Below are 25,165 nucleotides of genomic sequence, written 5' to 3'. Positions count from 1 at the left end.
TGCTCATATTTCTGAACTGGAGTGCTCACTCAAATTTTAAATAGCTTGGATTAACGGCAGATATAAAAGTACTTGCATAATAGCTTTCTAAACGTATAGGCGACACCACGAAATTTCACATGTGCAGAATTACACGAAAACCTTAAGTTTCCAAGTACGAAAAGTCTTTCTTTGCCTGCTGTCGTGAAAGTGCAACCGAAGCGAATCCAGATCTCGGGGTTTTTTTTCTTTGTTTTTATGAGCGGGTGAGCGAGTGGGGCCTATGACCGCTCAAAAGAAAGAACAAATATAACAACGATTCCCCTCTGGTGGACAGCACCGTGAGTTGTCGTTGTCATAATCTGATGTCGGTCTTTGTCTTACTGCAGTTGCTTATAATAGCAGTTTGACGGGTAATGAGGAAGATATATTCAAAATCGAGGTATTTTGTGCATGCGGTAGACAAGTCATTTTCGACCCAACTACGCTCGCCCTCAAACTACCACGAGCAGAGCAATTTAGTATTGTTCCCATTCAATAGCTGTGCCTATACCATCGCCGAACCCCTTTGCTCGGCGATGGTGCAGCTGTGGTAAAGGCTATTGAATGACAACAACAATTTCCTGGCAAAGTGTGGGAACTGTGATGACATTTCGTCTGGGTGTTGGCTTTAAGTATTCTCTTGTCTCCCCTTAGTACCATACTGTCTCTCCTCTGCGCTGTTGCATGTGAGTACAAAAAAGTAAGTGCTGCACCTTCTGCACTACTTTTGCGGTGGGTGGGGGTGGGCAGAAGGGGGCTAACGCGTAATTAGTCTTCCAGAGGGCATTGTGTCGATGGCCAGGGTGTTTCAGTGGGCATTGTGACGGCCAAAGAGGTCCAAAGAGTATTGTAGCGATGCCCACGAAGTTCTCGCTAAAAGGACTCGCACACGCCTTCCCCGCGTCCCTCTCACGTTCATTATGCACGCTCTCAAACCACCCACCGACGCGGCTGGCAAGCCAGTGACAGCAGCAGCAGCAGAATTGGAAAAAGTGAGGGAGGAGGCATAGAAAGCTTCGCTTTAAAATCTGGCAGAGCCCCCCTGTGCACGCTGTAACCTGCAATCCAGAGCTCTGGTGTTTTGACAAAATTCAATTTCATTCTGCAAAGTATTTCTTTCCCGTATTCAGCATGTGCACCTGTCCTACCCGTCTCGCGAGGGGAGACGGGCGAGTCTCGCGCAGGTCTACATATGCCAAGACATCGCGAACGTACTTGGCAGGTGGGCAGTAGCGCGCACACTTGAAAAATGCCTCACCACTGTTCCGTGAACAAAGATGGGTCTGCAAATGCCCCGCCAATTTCTGGAATCTCGTTATATCTACAATGATTGGCTTGTTATCCTATTCATGCATGCAATAATACTGTCTCCAATTTGGGAGGGGAGATATTTCAGTAAATACCGTTGTTAGTCGGTGTTGTAAATACTTTATGCATCGCAAGTTGTACGTTGGGTCTCTATACTTTCTTAGATTATTCTCCCTTTCTTTTTGAGCACTCCGTTCAGGCAGCTGTTTGTAAGCCAGTAGAACGTTCCTTTACTATACAACTACAAACTTAATAGTTTCTTTTTGTACAGCCAGCTTCGTAAATTGACGCCGACGCGAAGCCATGAGCGTTTTGCACGGCTCTTTCTGCAGATGCTGCTTGAGCAAAGCATTGTGGTGGGTGAGAAGGCTCAAGTTTGCCAACGAACCTACCTTGTTTATAAACTTGAGAGAAGCAGAACGAATTGGGGTTATTGATTCGGCGAAAGAAGGTCAGGTGGGGTCAAAGCTTCTCGAATCGGCGTATCTTTTGTCCGCGTATGGTTCGTCGCACCCTTTTCTGCCCGTTTTGTCATGCTTGAAAGAAACCTAGATGGCCGCACTGCTTTAGAGCAATTGTGGCGCGTCCAGCTGCATGCTGTCACGTGGCCTATTCATTTTGCTAGATGCCTGGCGTCCCAAAAGCAAGAGCTGCACTAGTTCTGCCTTGCTGAAAACATTTTGAACATTTTTCTTTTAGTTATGTATTCAATACTACAAAAAGTAGGTGCGCGTTTTTGGATTCCGCGGAATTTGTGCGTGACGACATTTAGGAACTGTGTGCCACCTAGAACACTGTGACATAATAGATAGTAGTGCTTCAGCAACAGGTTTTTCCCAGGACATATTTAAAATGGCTTATCAAAACAGACAGTGAAACGGAGGGGGACTCTCTTCAGGAGTTTTGTCGGCTTTGAAAGCCCGACATGTCTCGGGGGGGGGAGGGCTTGGGGTAAGGCAGGGCCCATTTCTGGATCAGCCACTGGTTTTTAGTGCCGTGGGACACGCCGTCTCTTCGTGCAATTGTATGTTTGTGAATGTGATAAAAACAAACAAAAACACCCTTGCACCCACCCCCAATATTCATAGTCAGTGCACCCTTTCGGTGGGTAAAAGGGTGTTATGGCATCTAGAACTGCCCTATGCTTCGCAAAAAGTCATGATGATGGGATGTTTCTTGAATGAAAACACCCTTCAAGGGTGTTATGATTCGCAGTTCTCACCATCAAGGGTGTAAATTATTTTACTGTGGGGGATGAAAGTAGCAGCAAACTTTTTCATAAGAAATGCGCGCCTAACTATCTTTTTGCGCATTAATGAATGGCCATATTTGAATAGAACAACACACCAGAGTAATAGATAACATCAGATAACATGTTGACGCCAATTACCAAATTTTTCTTCCACGTAAAATGCAATGCCTCTCATAGCTAAATACTAAAGGAATGTTAAATGTTTAGCGAAGCATCATACACAACTTCGCGCGTTGAATTTGCAGATATTCTTTCTTTAGTCAAAATTTACCGATAGACACGGCGCATATATGCATTGCAAAACCTAGTAGACCCCTTTAACGCTACTTAACTTGCGATATCCAAGCCGCAATGTTTCTCGACTCACACGCTTTTGAAAAAGAAACTGTGGTTAAGGTATGGCAGCTGAAAGAAGCCGACGTATTCTTCAATACGTACGGCTCGAGCCACCCATGCCCCAAGCATACACGAAGGGAACGAGCGCGCGCGGCAGCCGAGCGAGCCGGAGCGAGCGGCGTCCTGGCCGTGACGTCACTCGCGAGAGTGCGCCACTCCTAATTCTCGGGGCTAATAGAGCGTGGGAGCCGGCGTGCTTTGGAGCGTGAAGACTTGTTGTCGTGCCCGTGCGCGGCTCACGAACTATTCTCCTCTGGCGCTATATACGTTCTTCGCTTCATGCGCTGTACGAAGCTCTGTACAGAAAGTCACATTGTTTCCCACATTACACAAATATTGAAAGAACTATAAGAAATGGGGCAACCGAAGGCCGCGATATTAAGTAACAACAACATGGGTTCAGCAGACAAGGAAAGCCCATGTCGGAAGTTCTTTTCAAGTTATCTATTTTCCCGCTTTAATTACCCCTTGCTTTATATAGAATGCGAAGCTTATCGCCCCATTTAGCCCTCATTCATAGTTATTTCTACATTTTCAGTTTAGAAATAACTGTTTTCGCTATGCTTTCCTTGGAGTTGTGTAACTATTAAAGGACACAATGACAACAAGGCAGTCGTATGATCGGTCAATCGCAGTCGCAGACAACGCCGTCGAAACGCACTGGTTGGTTAAGCGATCGGAAATGGACGTGACGAAAGCAATGACGCATATTTTATCAGAACGTCTGCCCGTCGTATAGTTTCCGAGTGCACTGACAGGATGTCCTTCGCTCTAGCGAGATGTCGCGCTGAACACTATGTCACGCACAAACGAAGGAAGGGAAAGAGATAAGGAGAAGGCAGGGAGGTTAACCAGAATAACGTCCGGTTGGCTACCCTACACCGGGGAATGGGAAAGGGGAAAACAAAGATCACAGGGAGAGAGAGGAGAGCATATCGCCACAAGTAAGCAGCAGAGAATACAGCCCCCAAACAACACACGCGGTGTCTCTGCTATCTCTTTTTATTCTTCTCCGTGACCTTTCGGAGTCACGGTTAGCCCCTGTTTCGAGTTCGGAGCCTCGCGTAAACGCTATATAGCGTAGTCCGGAGCACACCTATGTCGCGCTGCATATGCGGTGGCGACGCGTTCTGTGCGCATAGCCCTGAAAACGCCCGTGAATTTTATAGCATGACCCACTCCTAAAAGAAACACTTGACTGGTAAGCGCCCCAATCTAACTAGAACGTTTATTAGTGACGTCAAAGGTTGAGCTAGTTAGTTCTGCAAAATTCAAAACGAAACAACACAACTCTGGACGACGACATGAACTGACAGACATGGACAGGCGCCGTTTCAACTGGAAATCTTTAATTCAAAGAAGAAACACAGTAGCGGACAAAAAGATATCGTATTGTTATTTCAGTGAAAAAGTCATCACCTACGGTTCTCTTAAGTGCTGTTTTGTTTTTTTCCTTCGATAATGTAAAGTAGGGTGTGTACTGCTGCAGCCAAAGAAACAAAGGTGGATAACATTTTGTCTTTTGACCGTGCCACAAAGCCTCCACTTTCCACCTTGTTCAATTCATTGTGCTCACTGTTGCCTACGTTTTTCGCGTTTGTGAGGGAGAGAATGTGTGTGCATTTGTTTTCTTCTCTACTTCCTTGGGTTGTTTTGATATATTAAACGAGCAATATCGTGCCAAGCCTTTTACTTGAATGGCCTCTCCAGCTATTATTAAAGTTTCTGTCACCATGTGTGTACATGTTTTGACCTACTGGCTTTTGTATACGGTTTCCTCGGAATATATTCCTGGAATATGCAAGTTGTATTCGAAGTGAGCGGGCTATGCGTCGCACATAACATGCCAGTAAGTGTCCAAGGGGCTATTTGCCTAGGCTAGCTCTCTGGCATAATCCATTGCCAACTAAAGGAACAGTTTAGCTCAAAAAGACCCAAAATACAAAATATCATATCTTTTGGTTCATTACTGTCTATACTTGTCGCAGAATGAAAACGAACAAAGGAATGAGCAAGAGGCGCACAGATCACACCAATAAAAACACGCCTCGCTTTCGCTATACTGATTCAGAGCGCTTGCCTTTATTTTGTCTGCTCTTCAGTTTTTGTCGTTTTCCAAATTGTAACGCTGTTACATTTCGAATGCAATGTTTCGTCACATTTATAAGAAAAAAAAGTGGCTTATAGTAGGAAGTTTAGGCGTAAAGACATAGCCTGCAAGCCATGTTTGACCTATCTCAGCTGCAGTCGATGGCACAATTCTAAATGGATATATATATACACCCCTGTAAGAGGCTTCATTGATCGATTCATGCAGTTTAACGTCCCTAAGAAACGCTGAAATTAGAGAGACGACGTAAGATAGAGGGCTCAGGATTAATTTTCACCACCTGGGGCTGTCTAATGTGCACCTAAACATAAGTAAATGAGTGCTTGCGCTTTTCGCCCCCACCGAAATGCGACCACCACCGCCGGGAATCGAACCTTCGACTACGTGTTCAGCCACAGAACTCCGTAGTTACTGAGCCATCACAGCGGGGCCTTTTAAGAGTGAACCACCCTGTACGCATATACGTGCACGCCAGGCACGTACCCAATATTTTTTTTTTCGGGGGTGGGCAATCTAAAGTAACTTTCTATGCAAGTGAGTTGGGGTACCTTGACTAGTACAAATATAAATAACGCCCACCATCCGCCATAAAGACGCTTAAACCCACCAAAGAGAAATGAAATAAGGTGTATCTCAGAGGTACGCCTTTGAGATACACCTGTCCTTTACTTGGCAAACAAGGAAGCACAAATGGACTCGCGCAGGACGAACACTGCCAAAAACAAGTAAACAAGCGAAAGTGAAAAAATAAAGATTTCCACAATAGAATACAAGTTAAAAAAAAGAAAAAGAGCACTTAGCAACTAAGGCACACGGACAGCGCGAGGTTGTGTTATTCCACCAGCGAATCACAGAAGCAAATAAAATCGTCGTCATGCGGCCTTTCCAAAATGGCGTCGTACTTGATAGCTTCGGAGGGTCCGCTGTTCGTGAAGAGTCTTTTCATAAGCGGAAGCAATGAAGTGTGCAACAGACATGGACAAAGTGCATGGAGTCTGAGCATTTCACTCTTCAAAAGTCTGCGGTACTGTTCATTTCACTGCTGAGCCCGTTTTACTCACGAAACTTCACCGCCAACTAAAGCGAAACTTGACAATAAATAGTTGCAGCGAAGCAAGCATTTAATTTCAGTTCAATAAAGAATTAGGGTTCTTTAATGAACTGTAATAGTCAAGGGAAAGCTTATAAAATTATGCGCTAATAATTTTATTTTTGTGGTTACCGTCTTATTTGGGTAACAGTCAAAGTTTGAAGTACGAATGATTTGCAGCCCCTCGGAGGAAAAGTGCCTGACGGTTATGAGGACGTGGGCGGGGCTTCACTGCAGGCTTAAGAGGAAGCTTTAGCTCGGGCCCAACTCCGACGCGGCCTATTCAAATACAGGTGAAACGCAAAAACGTTTTTCCGACATAACCCCTGAACATATTTTAATGAAATTTGTTGCATTTGAGAGAGCAAGGTAAATTCTAGTGACTGTTGGAAGCGTAATTTCGATTTAGGTCCTGAATTTTGTTAAATTTTTTTTTAAAAATTCGGAAGTTCGAAAAAAATAGAAGAACGAATTTTACAAATTCATAACTCTGTATCAAAATTAGATATCGCAGTTATGTTAACGACAGCCATTAGACCATTGAAAGCGGACAAATTCGATATGTCATTTTATATCTTACGTGAATTTGTTACGTTGATTACAAAGGTTCTGCAAAGCTGTATTTCCATGTTATGAACTTTTTTTGAGATTTATGTATAGCATATCAATTTTGTCCGCTTTGGTAGTACTATTAGATGCCATTGAAAGAATTGTATTATCGTTTTTCGTTTTAGAGTTACAGAGTTGTGAACTTGATAGTATCGTTATTTGAAAATTTTAGATTTTTGCCTATCTTTAATAAAAAATGGAGGAGCTAAATCGAAAATTCGAAACCAGCAGTCACGAGATTTTAAGCTTGTCTATTAAACGCAACAAACCTCGTCAACTTTGGTGCAGTGGTTGCTGAGAAAAACGAATTCTCCTTTTACATGTATTTAGCTAGGAGCACACGAGCTAAAGCTTCCTCTTAAGTTGTATCCGACTCTAGTAGCGTTTTTTTAATTTGTTATGGAATAATTATAGAGAAATATATATTTGCGGAACAATCACAGTTTTTTTTTTATCCCTCGTTTACTGCTCTATTAAGTGCCAAAAACCGACTCGTACTGTTATTTGGAAAGTTGCGCTCTTCTTTCCGTCTTTACCTCCGCTTTCCCTCCGCTTGTGCAGAATAGCAAACCGGAGGCTTTAACTCTGGTTAACTTCCCTGCCCCCCCCCTCTCTCTCTCTCTCTCTCTGCGTAACGATGCGTGGCCGCCAGTCCCGTACAACCGCGTAGAGCACAGGACACTGCGGTTCTTGACGTACTGCGCCCACCGCGAAAGGTCAGAAAAACCCCCACATAAGCACAGCAGAGAAGTGGCTACGTCAGGCGGTTCGACTGATAACTGTAGAAGCGTCATTCAAAACATACGGAACTGCTCTCCACTTCCGGCGGCGTTTTCTCCATATCCATTTTAAATAAAAAGATGTTGATCCATAAATACTTTCATACACAACAGTTAAATTTGTTAACGTTCACTTTTCCTTCCCGTTTGGCTGTTGCCTTGGCTCTCTTCATTAGCAGATTGCTTAATTTCTCAACTCCTTGCAACTCTTGCTTCTAGTTACCAATTGGCACAAAAAGTGCTGTACAATTTGGGAACGAGGTAACGGGAGACAGTCATATTGCTTATGTATTTAAGGGTTATTGCAAGGTTCGATTATGGACGTTGTTTCCCATTATTTTATTTTCTACCTTATCAAACCCATATCGCGGGTATATGATTCCGAGGATCTGCCAGCATCGCGGCGAGCCGTCACTCGAGGAAAGAATGAAGCAAATGGAAAAGGTAAACGAAATTGACGTTTTCTCCGGCCGCAAGTCGTTCCACGAGCATACGGACCAGCTGACTACGAACCGAATCCCTTTCCTGGTCCCTGGATCAGCCTAAACAAAGAAGGTTGAACTAATGAAGCAACAGCGATGCGCGTGATTGTTGAATAGGTGGTGACAACTGAACGCATCTCGAGTTAATCGCGCGGGCACCGAATCTATGAGAAAACTGGTCTTCACACCCCAAGAGATGCCGTTAACTACCGCCATATAAAAGGAGGGAAACGGGCAACAATATGTTGACCGCTGAATAGCCGTGAAGTCTCCACATTGATTTGAAAGCGCTTTAGGAGTGTGTGAGGAGTGGTGCATGGCGTGGGCCGGAAGAAGGAGGTCATGCCGCTTAATTTCGGGGGGGGGGGGGGGGGGGTGCATCTGGGTACGCCCCTGGTGCACGCCGTCTAACCTATCGTGCCGTTACGCTCACCATGGTAGCTAGCTAGTCAGTCGTTCGTTGCCATAATGCAGGCATTTGTGTAAGTCTATACCGTATAATTAGACAATCGTGCTTTCTGCATTCCCTTCACCCCCACCCACCCTCCTATGTTTTTTTTTTTCCTGCCACCTATCCTCTTGTCTTCTGAGATTAAAGTATGCGCCCTGAAACAAGAACTAACGAGCCTGACTTACGCATAGGGCTTTTATCATCTTTCACTCAAGAGATAAAGCGGGTGCTATCGTATAAATGTATAAGAACCGTACTTCTGTATGTCCTCGCCGGTCTCCCGGTGCAGCAAGTGGACAGTATCTGCTGGCGGACACTTTAATAAAAATTAAAAAAAAGATCACCGTGTCGCCCGAAAGACGAAGCATCGATTGCCATATAGCAAATTATTCGTCGGTGTTGTTTCTTGGGCTGGGCCAGCCAATTCAAAGATGAAGCAAATTATTAGACAGCTATGCAAAGTAAGGATAGTAGTATTACCGGCCGTACGCGCTTGCAAACGTTCGCTTAGTAAATAAATCTGCAAACATGGCATCGCGAGCGCACAGGCAAGCATGGACACATCTCAATAGATGAGTGCGGACGCTAGCTGTCAGAACGATGGCGTGAGAAAGAGCGGCTGCAGCATCGAGCGAATTGACCTTCGCGCTGCCTTTCGCTTCTACGCGAACTAAACGGCGAGAACACAGCGCACACGAAGCGATTAGCTCTTGGCGCGCCTAGACTCTGTACCCATCGCCGATCACTTTCAAGGGAGGGCCCGCGCGGCCGGGCTCAGCCACGCCATATACGCAGCCGCCGCCAAAGTAATACCCTCTGCCCCCCCCCCCCCCCTGCTTTGTGCGCAATGGAATACGGCGCGCTTCGTCGCACCCTCACAAGCCTTCATTCGCACGCACAGCATACGGTGTGCGGCCGCGATCTTATCGCACTTACACTTTATCCAGACCATCACGGTGACGCCGACGGTGGAAATGCGCCTGGAGTTTCTCTATATTTGCTATCACAATAAAACAGCAATTGTTCAGTCCATTTTGGTCGACGCGCTTTGGTGCCGCCAGAAGGTTTTTTTCTTTTACCGAATGTTATAGCTATACCTATACTGATTGGTGGCATGATGCATTGCGAAGGGCGGCTATCAGGCCCCGAACAAGAAATACCTGCGCCTATCCTGCCCTGAACCGTGGGTGCACGAGCAAGAATCCCAGCTTAAATCGCGTTGACACGAACTACTACTACGAACCGATCATCCAGAAGAAAAGAGAGACACAGCACAGCTCGAAAGCGACCGTCGGTGGCATCAGAAATTGATTTAGGCCCAAACAATGAAACGTTCCTTTCCTTCGAGCGCTTCCTAACCTTACGTGAGGCCTCCTTACAGCGAAGGACCGATGGAGGAAGCAAGCGTACTCTGAAAGTTCCCTTCACCCTTCTTCACGTAAGGAGCGGTTGCCGCATGCCTGGGTTCGAGTGTATCTCTTAAAAGCATTACGCGAACACCATTATTCAACAAAAAATGTTGTATCTTCGCACAATCTTTAAATTGAAGAGCTAATATAGAGAAGCGTGGACGCTTTCTTCTAGTTTTGTTTACTAAACTTAAAAAAAAGTTGTGCATTACAGTGCAAAACTTGATGTGCTCCATAAACGCTGGCACACCGGCGTCGTGCAACGCCTAGCAACGCCTAGCAACGCTTCCAAGCCGCACGCGCGACTGAAACGAATATGCCTGGCAAGACGTACCGTGCTCACGCTTCTCCGCAGGTGGGCGACAGCGCGCATGCGCAAGCAAACATCACGTGGTTAAGCAGTGAGGTGAAGCGCTCGTTCAGGGTCAGGAGCGCCGTAAAGACGCATGAAGGTAGGGTAGCTTTGGAGCTACCTTATGCTGAGGAAGCACTAAGGACGCCTTGATCGAGGGCCCCTCAGTAAGGAAGCTTTCAGAGTGACATAAGGTAGCCTCACCGCAATGAAGGCTTCCTTACTGAGGTAAGGAAGATTTCATTGTTTGGTCCTTAGATATAAAGTTGAACGCCCACTTTGGTTACCGCTGCAGTTTTCTTCCGGGTGGCAAGCTTCCTTCTTCCTAAATTCTGTCCTATGTTCCTTTCTTTTCTTCTTGTCCACCGCTCGGCAAGAAATCAAGAGTCTCTGCCGCGACTCTCTTTCTACCGCTACCCTGCCCACTCTCTCTCTCTCTTTCCCACTTCACTTCCTTGCGTTGTTCTGCGACTGCTGCAGATGTGCAACCAAAGCGCGGCTCGAACTCTTGTGCTCCATTATTGATTCGCAGTCTCGCCAAAGCAACCGACACTCCTGCTGCCGCTGCCTACAACAGAAAAATGCTGCCAGCGGCAACAGCCGTCAGCCAGCGATGTTCCTTTGCGGCTGCGTCGAGCCGAATTCGAAACAAGACAGCGCGACGAACCGGAGAGAAAGAAAAAAAAAGAAGAAAAAAAAACAAAGAACGCGACAGCGTCGCTCTACGGACAAACACGCACACACGCCAGTACTAGTGCAGAGAGCCAGAGTCGACCACTGGTCTGTGTTTATTTTCATTCAATCAATTAGGAGGAACTTTGCTCGCATGTATTGCTGCAAAATAATGAACGATTCATGTACTGGCTTGTCTAACTAGCTACAGCGGCAATGGGAAGGCAGCGCTGCACTGCAGAATAAATGTTTGCTCCATGCAGGCTAATTCTCTGCACGAAGGCAAAAGCGTCATCCGTGACCGGGTGCCGCGCGGAGAGCTAATGTATTCCGTCTCTGCGTGTGTCGCACCGATTGAGTGAATTGTGCCGCCCTCGGATCTTTCGAAAAACTGCCTTTCTGACGAAAAAAAAATAATCAATTCACTATACAATAAACTAAGAAGTTAAGTCCTTGACCTTTCGCTCTTCCTTCATTCCTTCATATTGCATTTTGCATGACCTGAGACCTTTAGTTCCGCCTGTATTTATCGGTAGTCATTTTCAGTGTCTAATCTATTTTTTACTTCTCGGTGCGCGTCTTTTCAGCAGTACACTGTAAAATAATTTAAACCCTTAAAAGTGAAAAAGGGTGTAAATGTGTCTATAACTCACAGCCTTCGGGTGTTATCTATACAACGGGCACTCTAAGGGTGTGAGTTAGACATATTTACACCCTTTTTCACTTTTTAGCGTGTAAATTATTTTACAGTGTAATTGCGTCCTTGAGCGAGCACCAGCTAGCCCATCAACGTGATCAGGATCCTTTTGTGTTCAGTACAAGCTGGCTAGGCCACAGAACCTACAACTGGGTAACAGCTGTAGCCAGTAAACACACGCCTATGGTTAAGTGATAGTGGCATTTACACAATTTGTAAGGGAGGTACATATAGTCACTATTATTCTTTCATATAGCCCGGTCATTAACATATTCCAAAGACTGTTGGCTGCAGTCTTTCGAAGCGAAGTTGCAGTAGTGTCGCTCGCTGCAGGCAGACTTGTCTTTGCAAAAATTTGCCGGCAATTGTTCCGCCCGAGCGCCACTTATATACAGCCCGTCGAAATTCACTTGCTAACGCGAGGGAATCTGGTAACACACGGAAATGCTAACGGCAGCGACGGACTTGAACCGAAGCGCAGCCTGGCTGAGCGCCATCCATTCGACGTCGACCCGCACTGCTCACTGTTCACAGACCAGGCAGAATTAACAGTTTATAAAAATGCTCCGTGCTATGCTCCGTGCTGGGCATTTTAAAAGGAGCCGATGCGGTTCTGCCTTTAATACCCAGAGACCCACGCACGCGTGTGGAGCCGCCTTACGCTTCAATGCATCTGTTGATACTTGGCGTTATGAGTCACATTCAGGACACTAACAAATAATTGTCTATGCCTCCAAGGAAATTGAAAGTGCAAACACATGACGATGACGCCCTAAGTCCTGTCTTGCGCAGCCACGCTGTAGTTTGCGCTGACCATGCGCGAATGGGATAGAAAAAGGACAGCGCCGGTACGGTTATTTCCGTATATAGAGTGCATGTGTCCGAGCTAACTTTAATAATAATATTTGGGGTTTTTACGTGCCAAAACCACTTTCTGATTATGAGGCACGCCGTAGTGGAGGACTCCAGAAAATTTGACCACCTGGGGTTCTTTAACGTGCACCTAAATCTAAGTACACGGGTGTTTTCGCATTTCGCCCCCATCGAAATGCGGCCGCCGTGGCCGGGATTCGATCCCGCGACCTCGTGCTCAGCAGTCGAACACCATAGCCACTGAGCAACCACGGCGGGTGCCAGCTAACTTTAGCCAGACTTTATAAATATGCGAATACCACGCAGCTCGACAGAATTAACCAAGATAATGTTGTCTGTCGTGGCTTGGATATACTCAGATTGTTATTGTTTTCATCCCGCCTAATTACCTAATTATTCTTAATTAATAAGCTTCTCAAGTGTAATTTGGTGAAAACTGTCAATGACAAGATTGTAAAGCGACAGAAAAAACTCCCGACACATCTTTCTGTTGCTCAATACGCGCTACATAAAAGTGTTTTCCGAGCGTGAAAGAAGCCCGCAAATGCACGCAAAATTTCCGCGCGACTGGCCACTTGAGGCAGTTTGCGCGTAATCGTGGGATTCTTTCATGTTGTTCGTCCTTGCCATCATCCTGTCTGCCCAAAACAAAACAAAAGCAGGAGATTAGTTTATTAAGCAACTGTGTAATTGGAGAAGAGCGACTGTTTGACCTAAGAAGGGAAGATATGTAATCCGTGACATAACCTCGGGTCTTCGGGCTGGTGGGGCTAACTGGTGATTTGCCTACTGAGCCTAGACAGCATTTTCTCCCTGAGCAAGCGCAGATGTAAGTGGTGGTGGTGGTGGTGGTGAATGGTAGCAACAGGCGGGTTTAGCCTGGCGATCAAGGCCGGCAATTGTTCCGCCCGAGCGTCTCGCACAATACGGCTGAAGGGTTTCACCATATGTCCATCAAACCAGTCTCTCTTAAGAATTCGATGAGGAGACGTGAAGTTTCTTTGCGGGCCATAACTGATCCCTCGGGAAATATAAGGTGTTGCAGGCGCGCATGCGGAAGGTCCTTGCTTTGTAGATTCTTCAGGAGAGTGTCTCTTTCATCTTGAAATTGCTTGCAGGACCACAAAAAGTGCTCAATGTCTCCTGTCTCGTTGCATGCCGTACAGTTCGGAGAATTGATTCGCCCTGTTTTAAATAACCAGGCTGGTGTATTAGCAGATCCTGTCCTTATTCGATATAGAAGTGAGGCTTCCTTTCGGTGCAATCTCTTGGTTACGCAGGGCATATGCGGTGGAACCCAAAGCGACGCAAAGTGATTTCTAATGCCAGATTTTTGCACTTGATTACTCTTTGGAGTCTTGATTTTGGGAGGATGATAGAGCGCTGCGTATGCAAGCGCATCAGCTTTTTCGTTTCCTGAGATACCTATGTGGGAGGGAATCCACTGAAACTTTACTGTGAAGCCTTTGTTGTTGAGTTCTTCCACGGTGGCTAGTTATTTGCTTGGGAACTTGAGGGATGGCAAACCACGGTATACTTGTTGGAATGCGGCCTTTGAGTCCGTAAGGACAACCACATTGTGCGGAGGCAAAGCCTTCAGTTTGCGCAGAGCAGAAGCTATTGCTACGCCTTCCACAACTGTCGACGAAGTTATACAGTCCAGACGGCCAGACCACGTATATCTTAGAGAGGGAATATAGAATGCAGCTGCGCAGCGGTCTTCGTCTGCCTTGACAGAGTCATCTGCGTATACTTGTAGGTGATTCGCGTAAGTCGTGTTCAGGTGTTCCAGGACTAATGACTTGGCTTCTGCAGATGGAATGTAGCTTTTTGATTGCAATCGTGGTACACTTCAGTTGCATGTGATGTCCTCGAATGTCCAGGGTGGTTCTATCCTTTCCCTCTGTCTCGAGCAGCGCAATCCCAATACGCGAAGCGTGTTCAATGCTGCATAAAAATGTGAGCGTGGCCTGTTACCTATACGTCGTAAGAGGGCTCTACCGGGCGTAGACTCACTCAATCGTAGTAGCTGGATCATGAGAGCCTGGGAAGCCTGAAGTCGTAGAGGACGTGACTCAGCTTCGTACAGTACTTTCTTGTTTGATGCTGGCTGAGGGACTCCAAGGCAAAGTCGGATACCTTTTCTGTGGATGGCTTCTAAGCGCTCGTATTGGCTGTCTGAGGGTGACATCAGAGGTAGCTGATACAGGATTCGACTGGTAACCAACGCTGTATGTAGCCGTAGCATCGAAGTCGGGTGGTTGCCCAATACACAAGAAACGAAAGGTTACTACAACTCGGGGTGCATAACACGCTGGAGGAGATCGCAGAAGCACAGAGAATAGCGCAACTCGAAAGACTCTCCGGATCCAAGGCGGGCAGAGAAATCATGGAAAAGATCGGCATAAACTACCACGGAATGAACGGCCCCAAGATGCAGATTCACCCAGACGTCCGAGCCGCAATTAAGACGGAAAATATCCCGAATAACATGCACCCCGTGCACAATGTCTTCGTAGACGCCGCGCGGTACCCCCGAAACAGGGACGACAATGGTGGTGTCGGCGCTGACAAAGGTAACTCCCTCTTCGCAATGGCGGTCGTATGCACGAAAGGAAAGACCGTGACTGCGGGCTCCGTAAGGACTAGATCGTCGGAGGCAGCGGAAGAAACGGCAATCGCATTGGCTATAATCAGAGGTCGGCAACAATACAGAACTATAATCGGCGACTCCAAGACGGCTATTAGGAATTTCACAAAGGGCTGGGTCTCCACCGAGGCGGCCAAAATCCTGAACCACAGAGCAGAAGACTTTAAGAACGGCACAATTACACCCAAACACCTCAAATGGATCCCGGCACATATGGGAGACGTTACCATGAATGCCCCTCCCAACCTCAACGAGAAGGCCCACCGAGTACGAAAACTAACCCACCGTGGCACGGACAGTGACGGCCCAACACTCCGCAACCCCCGGGGAAGGGGGAAGGATTGCGGCGGAGGCGATGGAGAAGACGGAGGAGGCGACGACGACGAAGAAGCGATAAAAGACGACAGGGACAGACTGGTCACGTACCACGACATACTGACACACTACACGAAACAAAGAGAAGCATACCCACAACCCCACAAACAACTCGACAGGTCTCAAGAAACAGATTGGAGAAGATTGCAAACCAGAACGTTCCGAAACCCAGTACACTTAAACAGAATAAATTCAACACAATATCCAGACGCAAGCTGCAAGCTCTGCAAACACGAACACGCAGACATGGCACACATCTTGTGGAAGTGCACACAGATCAGTTCAGTATACGTAGAGGACAAGATAGAACCGGACCTTCTCGAGGAGCGATGGCTAAGCGCTCTGACTAGCTCAGAACTACACGACCAATTATGGGCTATCCAGCGGGCCCGGGCAGCGGTGGAAAGGCTATGCCTCACCGCACCCAATGTCCGGGTGGCCTGAGCCCGGGCTGGCAACCTCGCAGGTCCTTTTTCTATTAAAGTTTTTTCCGTCCATCCGTATGCCAGCGACTCGCTTGAGCACATGTAGCCTGGGTGACGATGACGCCACAACGTGGTCAACACCGTGGCGCCAGAGTAGCCTGTGGTCTAAGGTAACGCCCAGAAATCGGACGTTGGTGACTTGTCGAATCTGGTATCCGTCCAAATTCAGCGTCAAGCGTGTAGATTTTCTTTTCACTCCAGGAAATAGTACGAATGATCATTTCTCTGCTGATAGTGATAATCCAATCGTTGCCAAGTGGCCCTGAATGGCTTTTACTGCTCCCTGGGCTATTCGTGCGAGGCGGCGATGCTGGTAGCCGGAGATCCATATGCAGATATCATCGGCATATATAGATATCTTCACTGGTGTTCGATGGTTTAGTACTCTTGGGAGGCTACTCATGGCAATGTTGAATAATAAGGGAGATAAAACACTCCCCTGTAGCACGCCGCGAAATATACGTATTTCATCGCTCCAAGTGTCGCCAAGACGAACTCTGATGCGACTATCATTGAGGAACGTATGTATGAAGTGCAAGAGATAAGCCGTGACGCCTATAACTTGTAAGTGGCTGATGATGGCTCTTTGAGATACGTAGTCGTAAGCCTTAGAAACATCCATGAAAACAGCAAGTGTCGATAGGCCGTCCGCACTGTATACATGTTCTATGTGGCTTAGCAGGTCCAGCACATTGTCTTGAGCGCTTAGACGCTGCCAAAACCCAGTCAAGCACGATGGTAGTTTTCGACCCTGCTCGACATACCAAGTGAGTCTTGTGCACGCCATCTTCTCCATTAGCTTCGCCGCACACGAAGTCAGTGATACCGGTCTGTACGAGTCCAGAGCTGCAGGATTCTTTCCAGGCTTCAGAACCGGTACCACCCATGCTACCTTCCATAAATATGGGATAGCCCCACTGGTCCAGACTTGGTTAAAAAATGTCATCAAATCGCGTCGTCTTTCAACCGGTAGGTTAGTCAGCATCTGATTACTGATAAGGTCAGGTCCCACCCCACAGCGACGTCGGAGGCTGCTCATAGCTAGTTCCAGCTCTCTGAGTGTGAAAGGAGCATCCATTAGAGACGACGATAGCGGCGGAGGCGGGTTGGTTGTGCCGGCTGACCTGCCGGAAGAGTACATTTCAGCGAAGGAATTCGCAAGACAAGCGAGTGTCTTGCCTAACTTCAATGCTAGGGCTTCAAATGGCTTGTTTGGTCGAAAGTTTCCAGCAAGGGTATTAACAACCCACCATATCCTTGGAACTGGCGTGAAGACCGATAGGCTTGCACAAAATGATGCCCATTGATCTCTTCTTAGTTTCCTTGTATAACGTCGAATCACTGCGTTAATCCTGTTATATATAGTCTTCATTGGTGAGTCGCCCTTCGTCCTCATCAGCCTCCGTTCCGCTCTTCTGCGGGCAGCACATAGATTTTTCAGCTTTAGATCCGAAGCGGGGAAGTGGTCGGGTAGCTTCAGCTTAGCGGTAGGCAATCTGTTGCTACGTAGCATGTGCGCGAACAGGTTTCCAGATGATTAGCTTAGGCCGTCCCTGTACGTATCCCAATGCGTCACAGGGCAGGATCTTCGACCATTGGTTCTATAACCAGCAATGTTAACGAAGACAGGAAAATGATCACTGCCCATTCTATCTTTGCTAGTCGTTGACGATGCGAGGATGTCCGTTGAATGTAACGTCAAGTCAATGACACTGTAAGAGGCCGGTGGTCGAAAAAACGTCGGCTGTTTGTCATTTGCCACACAGAGTCCCTCGGTGTTTAAAGCTCTAACAATTTGCTTTCCACGCGCATCAGTCGCCTTGTCGCCCCAGAGAGTATGGTGCGCGCTAAAGTCCCCACATATAATCCTCGGAGCTGGGCAGCGGCTGCAAAGGTCTCTTATAATTTCTCCCATCGAGACCTTCAGGCGAGAGCTCACATATACGGAGGCCACGCTGAGGCTTCGGTTTCCCAGCCGCACTTGTACAGCAGTGACTTCCAAAGCACTGCTGCAAAGGTCTTCAACTGGTAGAACGTAATGTGGTATTTCACGTCTCACATATAGCATGGCGCTTCCGTTCGGAAATGTCGGAATACTTTGGTTTCCATGTGCGACATAACCAGCAATTGATCTTGAACTTGGAAGACCAGCCTCGGACAGGGCCAATATTGGCACAGGCATGTTGCGTAAGAAAAGCGACAGTTCAGGTCAATGGCACGCAAGACCCGCACAGTTCCATTGCATAATAAGTGGTACCTGTGAACGAGATGGTGAACATTGTCTCCTGACCGCATCCATATTGCTAGGTGCTTTAAAAGAGGCAGAGCTTAGAATCACTGATTCGAGAGCCAGGACTACTTCGAGCATTTCCTTCATCGAGCTTGCCGGCATCTTCTCTATGTGTGATCGCAAGGCCTTGAAAAGAGCACGTAGCACCTGTTGACAGTCCTCCTGTGGTGTTTTTTCATCGCAAAGCGATTGGGGTCGCTGCAGTGCAGGCACATAACTTCGCTGTTCTGGTTGTTCAGCAGTCTTCTCGTCTACGGGGCCTCTGTTCATTGATTTAACTGATTTAGCCGGTCCGCTGCGCGATGGCACCACTGTGTCCTGGATTCCTGGAGAAGGCTTCAGGCTTGGAAAATCAGTTTCACTCTTTGAGCTCCATTTGATTTCGTCTGACTCTCTGTGACTTTCTGTCTTTTTGTTCGTCGTATTTTTCTCATCCTTTCCTGTTGGCCCCAAGATAAACGTTTTCTTACGCTTTATTGCCGCTGCCCGCGTAGGACACTTGCTATACCTAGCTGGATGACCACCACTACAGTTTGCACATCGAAAGTTCTCGCTGCACGCGCATGTTTTGAAATCATGCGGTCCTCCACATCTCTTACACCGCCGCTCACCACGGCAGTACTTGGCCACATGTCCATAGCGCTGACACTTGAAGCACCGAGGTGGTGTCTCAACGTAGTCAATGGTCTCGTGTCTTGTGAAGCCCAAGTTGATCTTCTCTGGACGGTCTGTATTTGGAGCGAACGTTAAGAACCACGGAGCTGGTTCGCCTGGACTCCCAATCGGATTCGGAAATTTGAACGCGTCGCGTGACTCTCCTTGCATGGTAAACACCTTGTGGCTTTAAGTATACCAACAGTTCCTCGTCAGTGTACCACTTCGGTACTCCTCTAATAATGCACGTGTTTTGCAGGTACGAATTGGGCACCCGTGCTGAGATTGCAGTCCCTGAGATTGACTTGCAGCTGAGAAGGGAATTCACATGCTCTTCTGTCTGTACATCTAGAAGTAGGGCTCCCTGAGCAGTAAATCGGCTCCTAACTGGCGATGCGCCAAGAATTTTTTCAATTTCTGTAGACAGAACAATGGGATTTACTTTTTTCAGGTCGGCTCCTTTTGTGGCAGGGGTAATAATCACTGGGATTCCGACGGTCCTCTTCTTGCGGTGACGCACAAGCCTGAAGCCTTCATCGTCCAGATCTGTGATGTCAGCTATGTCACAATCGTCAATAAGCGTAGACTCGTCGTCTGTTTCTGTAGCCTTGTATCGCTTACAGTCACGGCTGTTCTCAGGGTCAGTCGGTGGCCTCTGGCCCGGTGTCAGGTCAGGCGTAGTCATGACGGAGCTCTCGCCGCTACCAGATCGGGCTCTTCTGCAGGCTCCTATCGAAGCGACGGGAGGCGAAGCCCCCCGCGGCCTCCGGTAGGGAAGGTATCTTGGCGTGTCGTCCGACGTCTTCGACAAATCTTTTTGCCAAAACGTCGAAAAAATGCAAAAACCCTAGGGAGCGAGACAGCAGATTCACAGATGTAAGCAGATTGCTATGCTTATGTCCGCTTAATGTACACCCGTGAGCAAAAGTGTACGGAGCAGGCATCGCGCGATGAAACAAATTTTCTCCTCTGTCTGTGAATGAAACTTGAAATTAAAGACACCAGTCCAAATCTGGCACTGCGAATTTCCCAGTGCACTCGTCAGTTTCCGTTTATGCGTGTCAATTGCAAAGATATTCTGTTTTTTTGTACAACCCTGCAGGTGTGTATATTTGTGCTCACGGGTGTACCAGCGCACAAATGCGTACATCCAACAAAGGCGTCTAGTTGGGTGGCTTCTGTTATGCCGAGTACGCGCTATATAGCCTTACTAAACAGGGCCCGTATTCACAAATGATGTCGTACTCTAAAGTATTTCATAGGAACAGGCGCTGGTCAATCCTAATAACGAAGGCGTACCTATAGCAAAGGCTGCCGGCCAGTCGCAAAATGTTCTTACGAAAAGAACGTTGTCGCGAAATTTGTACAAAATTTGTTAGAAGGTACGTCGTGGACCGCCGCTCTGTGCATGTTGTTCAGACATCAGACTTTGGTAGAACACAGAAAGTCAGTGTTAAGTAGAAAGCAAAGATGCAGTATATTTTTGCGACAGCATGCCAATTAGAAAGGTCATGGACGTCCTTTCTAAGATTTTTGATTTATCGCTAGTGCTGTCGCGCGCGTTATTGGATATTGCGTTTCCCCTGATTATGCGTTCGTTTACAGTGGTCCCCTAAGAAGTATACAAGCCTTATCAGATTTTATTGCGATAGCAATTATGGTGATGCTCGAGGCGCATTTCTGCCATGGCCGTCAGCGTCGCCTTCGCCATGATGTTCTGTATAACGTCCAAGGGCGACAACTCCATCGCCGTGCTCCGTATGTTGTGTGTGTGAGTGAAAACGTGCGAGGGTGAGCCGACGATAGTAGCTCAATCTCGCGCGTGCACGGAAGGAAAGTGGGGAGGAAGCGCGCTGTCTTCTACTGAGCGAAAGGCACCGGGGGGTGTTCTACTCCGGCGGCGGCTGCGTATGTCGCGACCGCGCGCGGGCGACATCTTGAGAGCGATCTGCGATGTAGACAGTGCGTCGAGTGCTGATAGCTTCGTGCACGCTGTGTTTTCGTCGCTTAGTTCACGGTGACGCGAGGGGCAGCACGGTAGTCAATTCGCTTGCTGATGCTGCGGTGCTTCCTCACTCCAGCTTTTTGACAGCGCGTGTGTGCGGTCATCGAGTGATATGTGTTCATGCTTGTTTGTGCGCGCGTGACACCGTGCTTTTAATTTAGTTAGCAAGTGGATGTTTGCAAATTTATACGGCCGATAAAATTACTCTGCTTACTTTGTATAGCTATCTACTAATTTGGTTTCGCAATATATGCTTCACCTTTCGGGCAAAACTAGGGCAGAAAAGTCACAGCTGTGACTTTTTTTTTATTTTCGGGACCAAATGTGGCAAAGTTATTAGAAACCATGGTAAAGAAGTAGATGAGAAACGCAGCGGCAGGAAGGTGAAAGAGGAAAAAAAAGATAAGGCAAGCCTAGCAGCTACGAAGCTGAGAAATGATAAAAATCAGAAAAAGCTTTACCTAAGCCTCCCACACCTCTTCTGCGACGCTGAATGCTGTGCTCTGTGTCAGATTGAGACGTTCAGAAAATCCGTTATTTATATACATGTTTAGCTTAATATTTTTCGGCCTGCGCAAACGACACTTGATGCTCTTCGCCATAGCGAGGCACTGTGCATGCGTCGTGGTTTAGTGATGCGTTTAACACGAAAAATTAACACAGCGCGCTTAGCCTGCGTCTCAGAAATTAGGGAAACCCTTGGAGACTCCTATCTATGCCTTACGTTTTCCATCTTGGCTGCTTAGCACGGGGTAAGCAAAGGTAGTTCGTTATAATAGTCCTGACGCAGGCCCTTCGGGGCTTTGTCAAAGCACCGCCTTTCTCATCGCTGTAACAATACCGTATATTGCATCTTTGGTTAGCAGCAATACGATCTAAATGGGAAGTAAGAGAAGTGACTATAAAAAGAGCTCTTTCCTGTCACTTCTCTTACTTCCCATGTAGGGCGTGGCGCTGCCAAACAAAGATGCAACATTACCAACATGCTCGTTCAGTCACCTTTGCGAATAATTATATGTGGCAGTAACGCTCAGATCTGTGCAACATTGCACGTGACACTATATATTGCACTGTCTACCGTTTGTCCTAGCGAAGATAACGTGTAATAGCTTATACAGTCGTAGTTCAGCCAGGGGTTGTTAGATACGGTGTCGTTAGATGAGCGTAACACAGATCACATATGGCCTACGAAGATCACTGGGACAGAAGATTTCTTCGCAGTAACTGGGAATTTCGTATAATCAAACGAGAAGAATGGGCTGGAAAAAGTGGCTATTATTTCTTTGCGCTTTCATCCTCAAGCGCAACGTCACACGATTGACACATGTTACAAGTGCACGCATGCACGCAATACCTTCTCAGTTTAGTCATGGCTGTCGCCTCGGAAATAATTTCCATCGCATCCATTCCCTAGCCAGGCTGAAGCGCAGGACGTTCTGGGATGCATGAATGCTTGTTTTCGCTATACCAACCATCTGCCTGATTGCATTGCATTGACGTCCATGATTTGTACTGCGGCCGCACCCATACTGACGGCGGCGCTTACGTATTCGTGGACGAAGGAACTGCAGACCACACAATTTACCACTCAGAAATGTCGTGATCTGTGAGAGATCCATCATTCTTTCGCTCTCATGCACGTATGAAGCTATTATCATTTGAATACCTGTTTTCCCAGGAATCCTTACCAAAATAGATTTCAACAGCAAAATTTATTTCACAAGGTGGAGCTTACAGCATAGGTTATTGATATTTCAGAAATATCGTTCCCAAGGGGTATGGCGTTGCGTACGCAAAAATCCGTACTCCTTTGTACGCCTTTTCGTTCTTTTGTATGCCTGGCCGATAGCGTCCTTAAACTGGGTCCCCTATTTCTAAAACTCGCTAATAAACCAATCTTTCACAAGCGGGAAATATCTTTTTAGAGCGCAGCTCTTTGGCGTCCGTTCCTGGGTTTCGCGTCGTCGTCGGCGTTGTCGTCGGCCTCGTAACCAGCTCCGCCCCCCTTTCATCCCCCCAGCGCTAGCAGCGACCGACTGATACCACTGGATGCCGCTGACGCCGCTAGAGAGTCAAGATAACGTAACTGCATAGAACACCGTCGCCGCCATGCAGAAAGAGGAGGAAAGGGTCCCCCCCCCCCCCCTGTTCTTGTGTGGCGGATAGGGTGCTCTTCAGTTGCCGACGCGCCGGTTATTTCACGTAGGCCCCGGCACGTCGACGAATACGTGACCACCTTCCCACGGCTAGACCGGGTTCTTAGCGCTGCGGAAGCGAGGGTATCATATTGTTTGTGTCGGCATCGGCGGCGTTGTCCCTGAAACCAACTCCGCAGCTGGGGTTGACTCACTATCGGCGTCAGCGGCATCAGTCAGTCGCTGCTATCTCTTCCCTCCTCCCTTTATCGTGTTGTCCGCTTGCTGCGCGCGCTTCTGCCCCCATCGTTTGCCGCTGGGTGTACACGCCGCCCCCCTCCCCCCCTCTTCCTGCGAGTCTCCGGTTGTCAAAGCGCCGGCTCGAACTTAATTCCTTTCTTCACTCCTCCTCCAATGCAACCCCTGTGCGGTGGCAATCAGAGAGCCAGATCGGTGGCGGCGGATCTGTATATGTGCACCGCCCGAGCCGAAATTGCCGCTGCCGTTCGCCCTGTGCGGTGGCAATCAGAGAGCCAGATCGGTGGCGGCGGATCTGTATATGTGCACCGCCCGAGCCAAAATTGCCGCTGCCGTTCGCCACTGCGAAATTATCTGCCAGTTCTTTCTGAGCCATGAGCGAGACGACCGATGGAAGTCCTCCGTCTGCTGCTGCTGCTGCTGCTGCTAAACGAGCTGCCAGAGCAGAGGCCCAGCGCCGTCGCCGTCAGAATCCAGAGGTGCGTGCCGCCGAAGCAGAAGCTTACCGTCGCCGCCGTCGAGATGATCCAGGAGTACGCGTCGCCGAAGCAGAGGCTAAGCGCGGCCGCCGAGAAGACCCTGCCGTTCGCGCCGCCGAAGCGGAGGCTCATCGCCGCCGTCGAGAGCAACCAGCAGTAAGCGAGGCTGAAGCAGAAGCTCATCGCCCCCGCCGAGAAGACCCTGCAGTTCGCGCCGCCGAAGCGGAGGCTCATCGCCGCCGTCGAGAGCAACCAGCAGTAAGCGAGGCTGAAGCAGAAGCTCATCGCCCCCGCCGAGAAGACCCTGCAGTTCGCGCCGCCGAAGCGGAGGCTCATCGCCGCCGTCGAGAGCAACCAGCAGTAAGCGAGGCTGAAGCAGAAGCTCATCGCCCCCGCCGAGAAGACCCTGCCGTTCGCACCGCCGAAGCGGAGGCTCATCGCCGCCGTCGAGAGCAACCAGCAGTAAGCGAGGCTGAAGCAGAAGCTCATCGCCGTCGCAGAGAAGACTCTACCGTTCGCGCGGCCGAGGCCGAGGCCAAACGCAAACAAAGGCTCGCATTTGCTGCGCTCAAATTTCGCATTAGGAAGTAACGTAATCGTCGGTAATTTTTTTCTTTAGCGAAGCCGAGAAACACCTAGGTAAATCCGGTTCCACAATATCGGGCTTCAAAACGTAATGATTTTTACGTCCTCGAAAGGCCTCCTTCGACGTGAAGAAGCGCGGGTTGTAGACCACTCGAAATTACCACCGAAGCCGCCACGGGAGGACCGGCTCTGTGCCCAGTTTTTCCCTGCTTTCGAATGGTCGCTCACTGCATTACGCCTCGGTCGACTGCTCGCCTTTTGACGTGCACGCAACTTTCCACTCGCCGCATTCGCGCAGCCTCGCGAGAAAGGCGGCACTCTCGGGGCTCTACGCAGTGTTTCGTCCGTCGGATACGCAGCAGCCGTCGCGCGCCACCCCGAGCCGAAAGCGGCAGAACCAAAGCGCGGCGGGCGTTTTCACTCACCAGCCTAAATATTTAAGCAGATGCCCCTGCTCCCTCGCGAAAGTTGCGACTTGAGTCGTGGGCACGCAGCTGCAGCCTGTCTCGCCAATGTTGCCGCGTGCTTGACGTGACGCTTGCTTTGACGGGTCTGAGTTTCGTACACTCGTCCCCACCCCCCGTTGTTTTTTTTTTTAGCTGTATTCCTGCCATGATGGTGCAAGTTCTTTGTCGCGGTTGTGCAGACACGAAATAAAATAATACCGCACCAAAACGAAATCAAGAACAAGGAAGCGATCTACACCCTTCCTTCTCAGGCATATCGTACTTTACGGCACCTAAGGACA

At 48.2% G+C, this 25,165-nt stretch overlaps 1 protein-coding gene across 1 annotated transcript in view; it reads right to left on the bottom strand.

Annotated features, from left to right (window-relative positions):
• tok (tolkin) overlaps positions 1-25,165 on the bottom strand; it is an 897,857-nt gene that overhangs the window by 795,939 nt on the left and 76,753 nt on the right. The gene's annotated exons all lie outside the window — the stretch shown is intronic.

The sequence above is a fragment of the Dermacentor albipictus genome, unplaced genomic scaffold (assembly GCF_038994185.2).
Source record: "Dermacentor albipictus isolate Rhodes 1998 colony unplaced genomic scaffold, USDA_Dalb.pri_finalv2 scaffold_11, whole genome shotgun sequence".
In the NCBI taxonomy this organism is placed as follows: domain Eukaryota; kingdom Metazoa; phylum Arthropoda; class Arachnida; order Ixodida; family Ixodidae; genus Dermacentor; species Dermacentor albipictus.
This window is presented reverse-complemented; position numbering and strand designations above follow the sequence as displayed.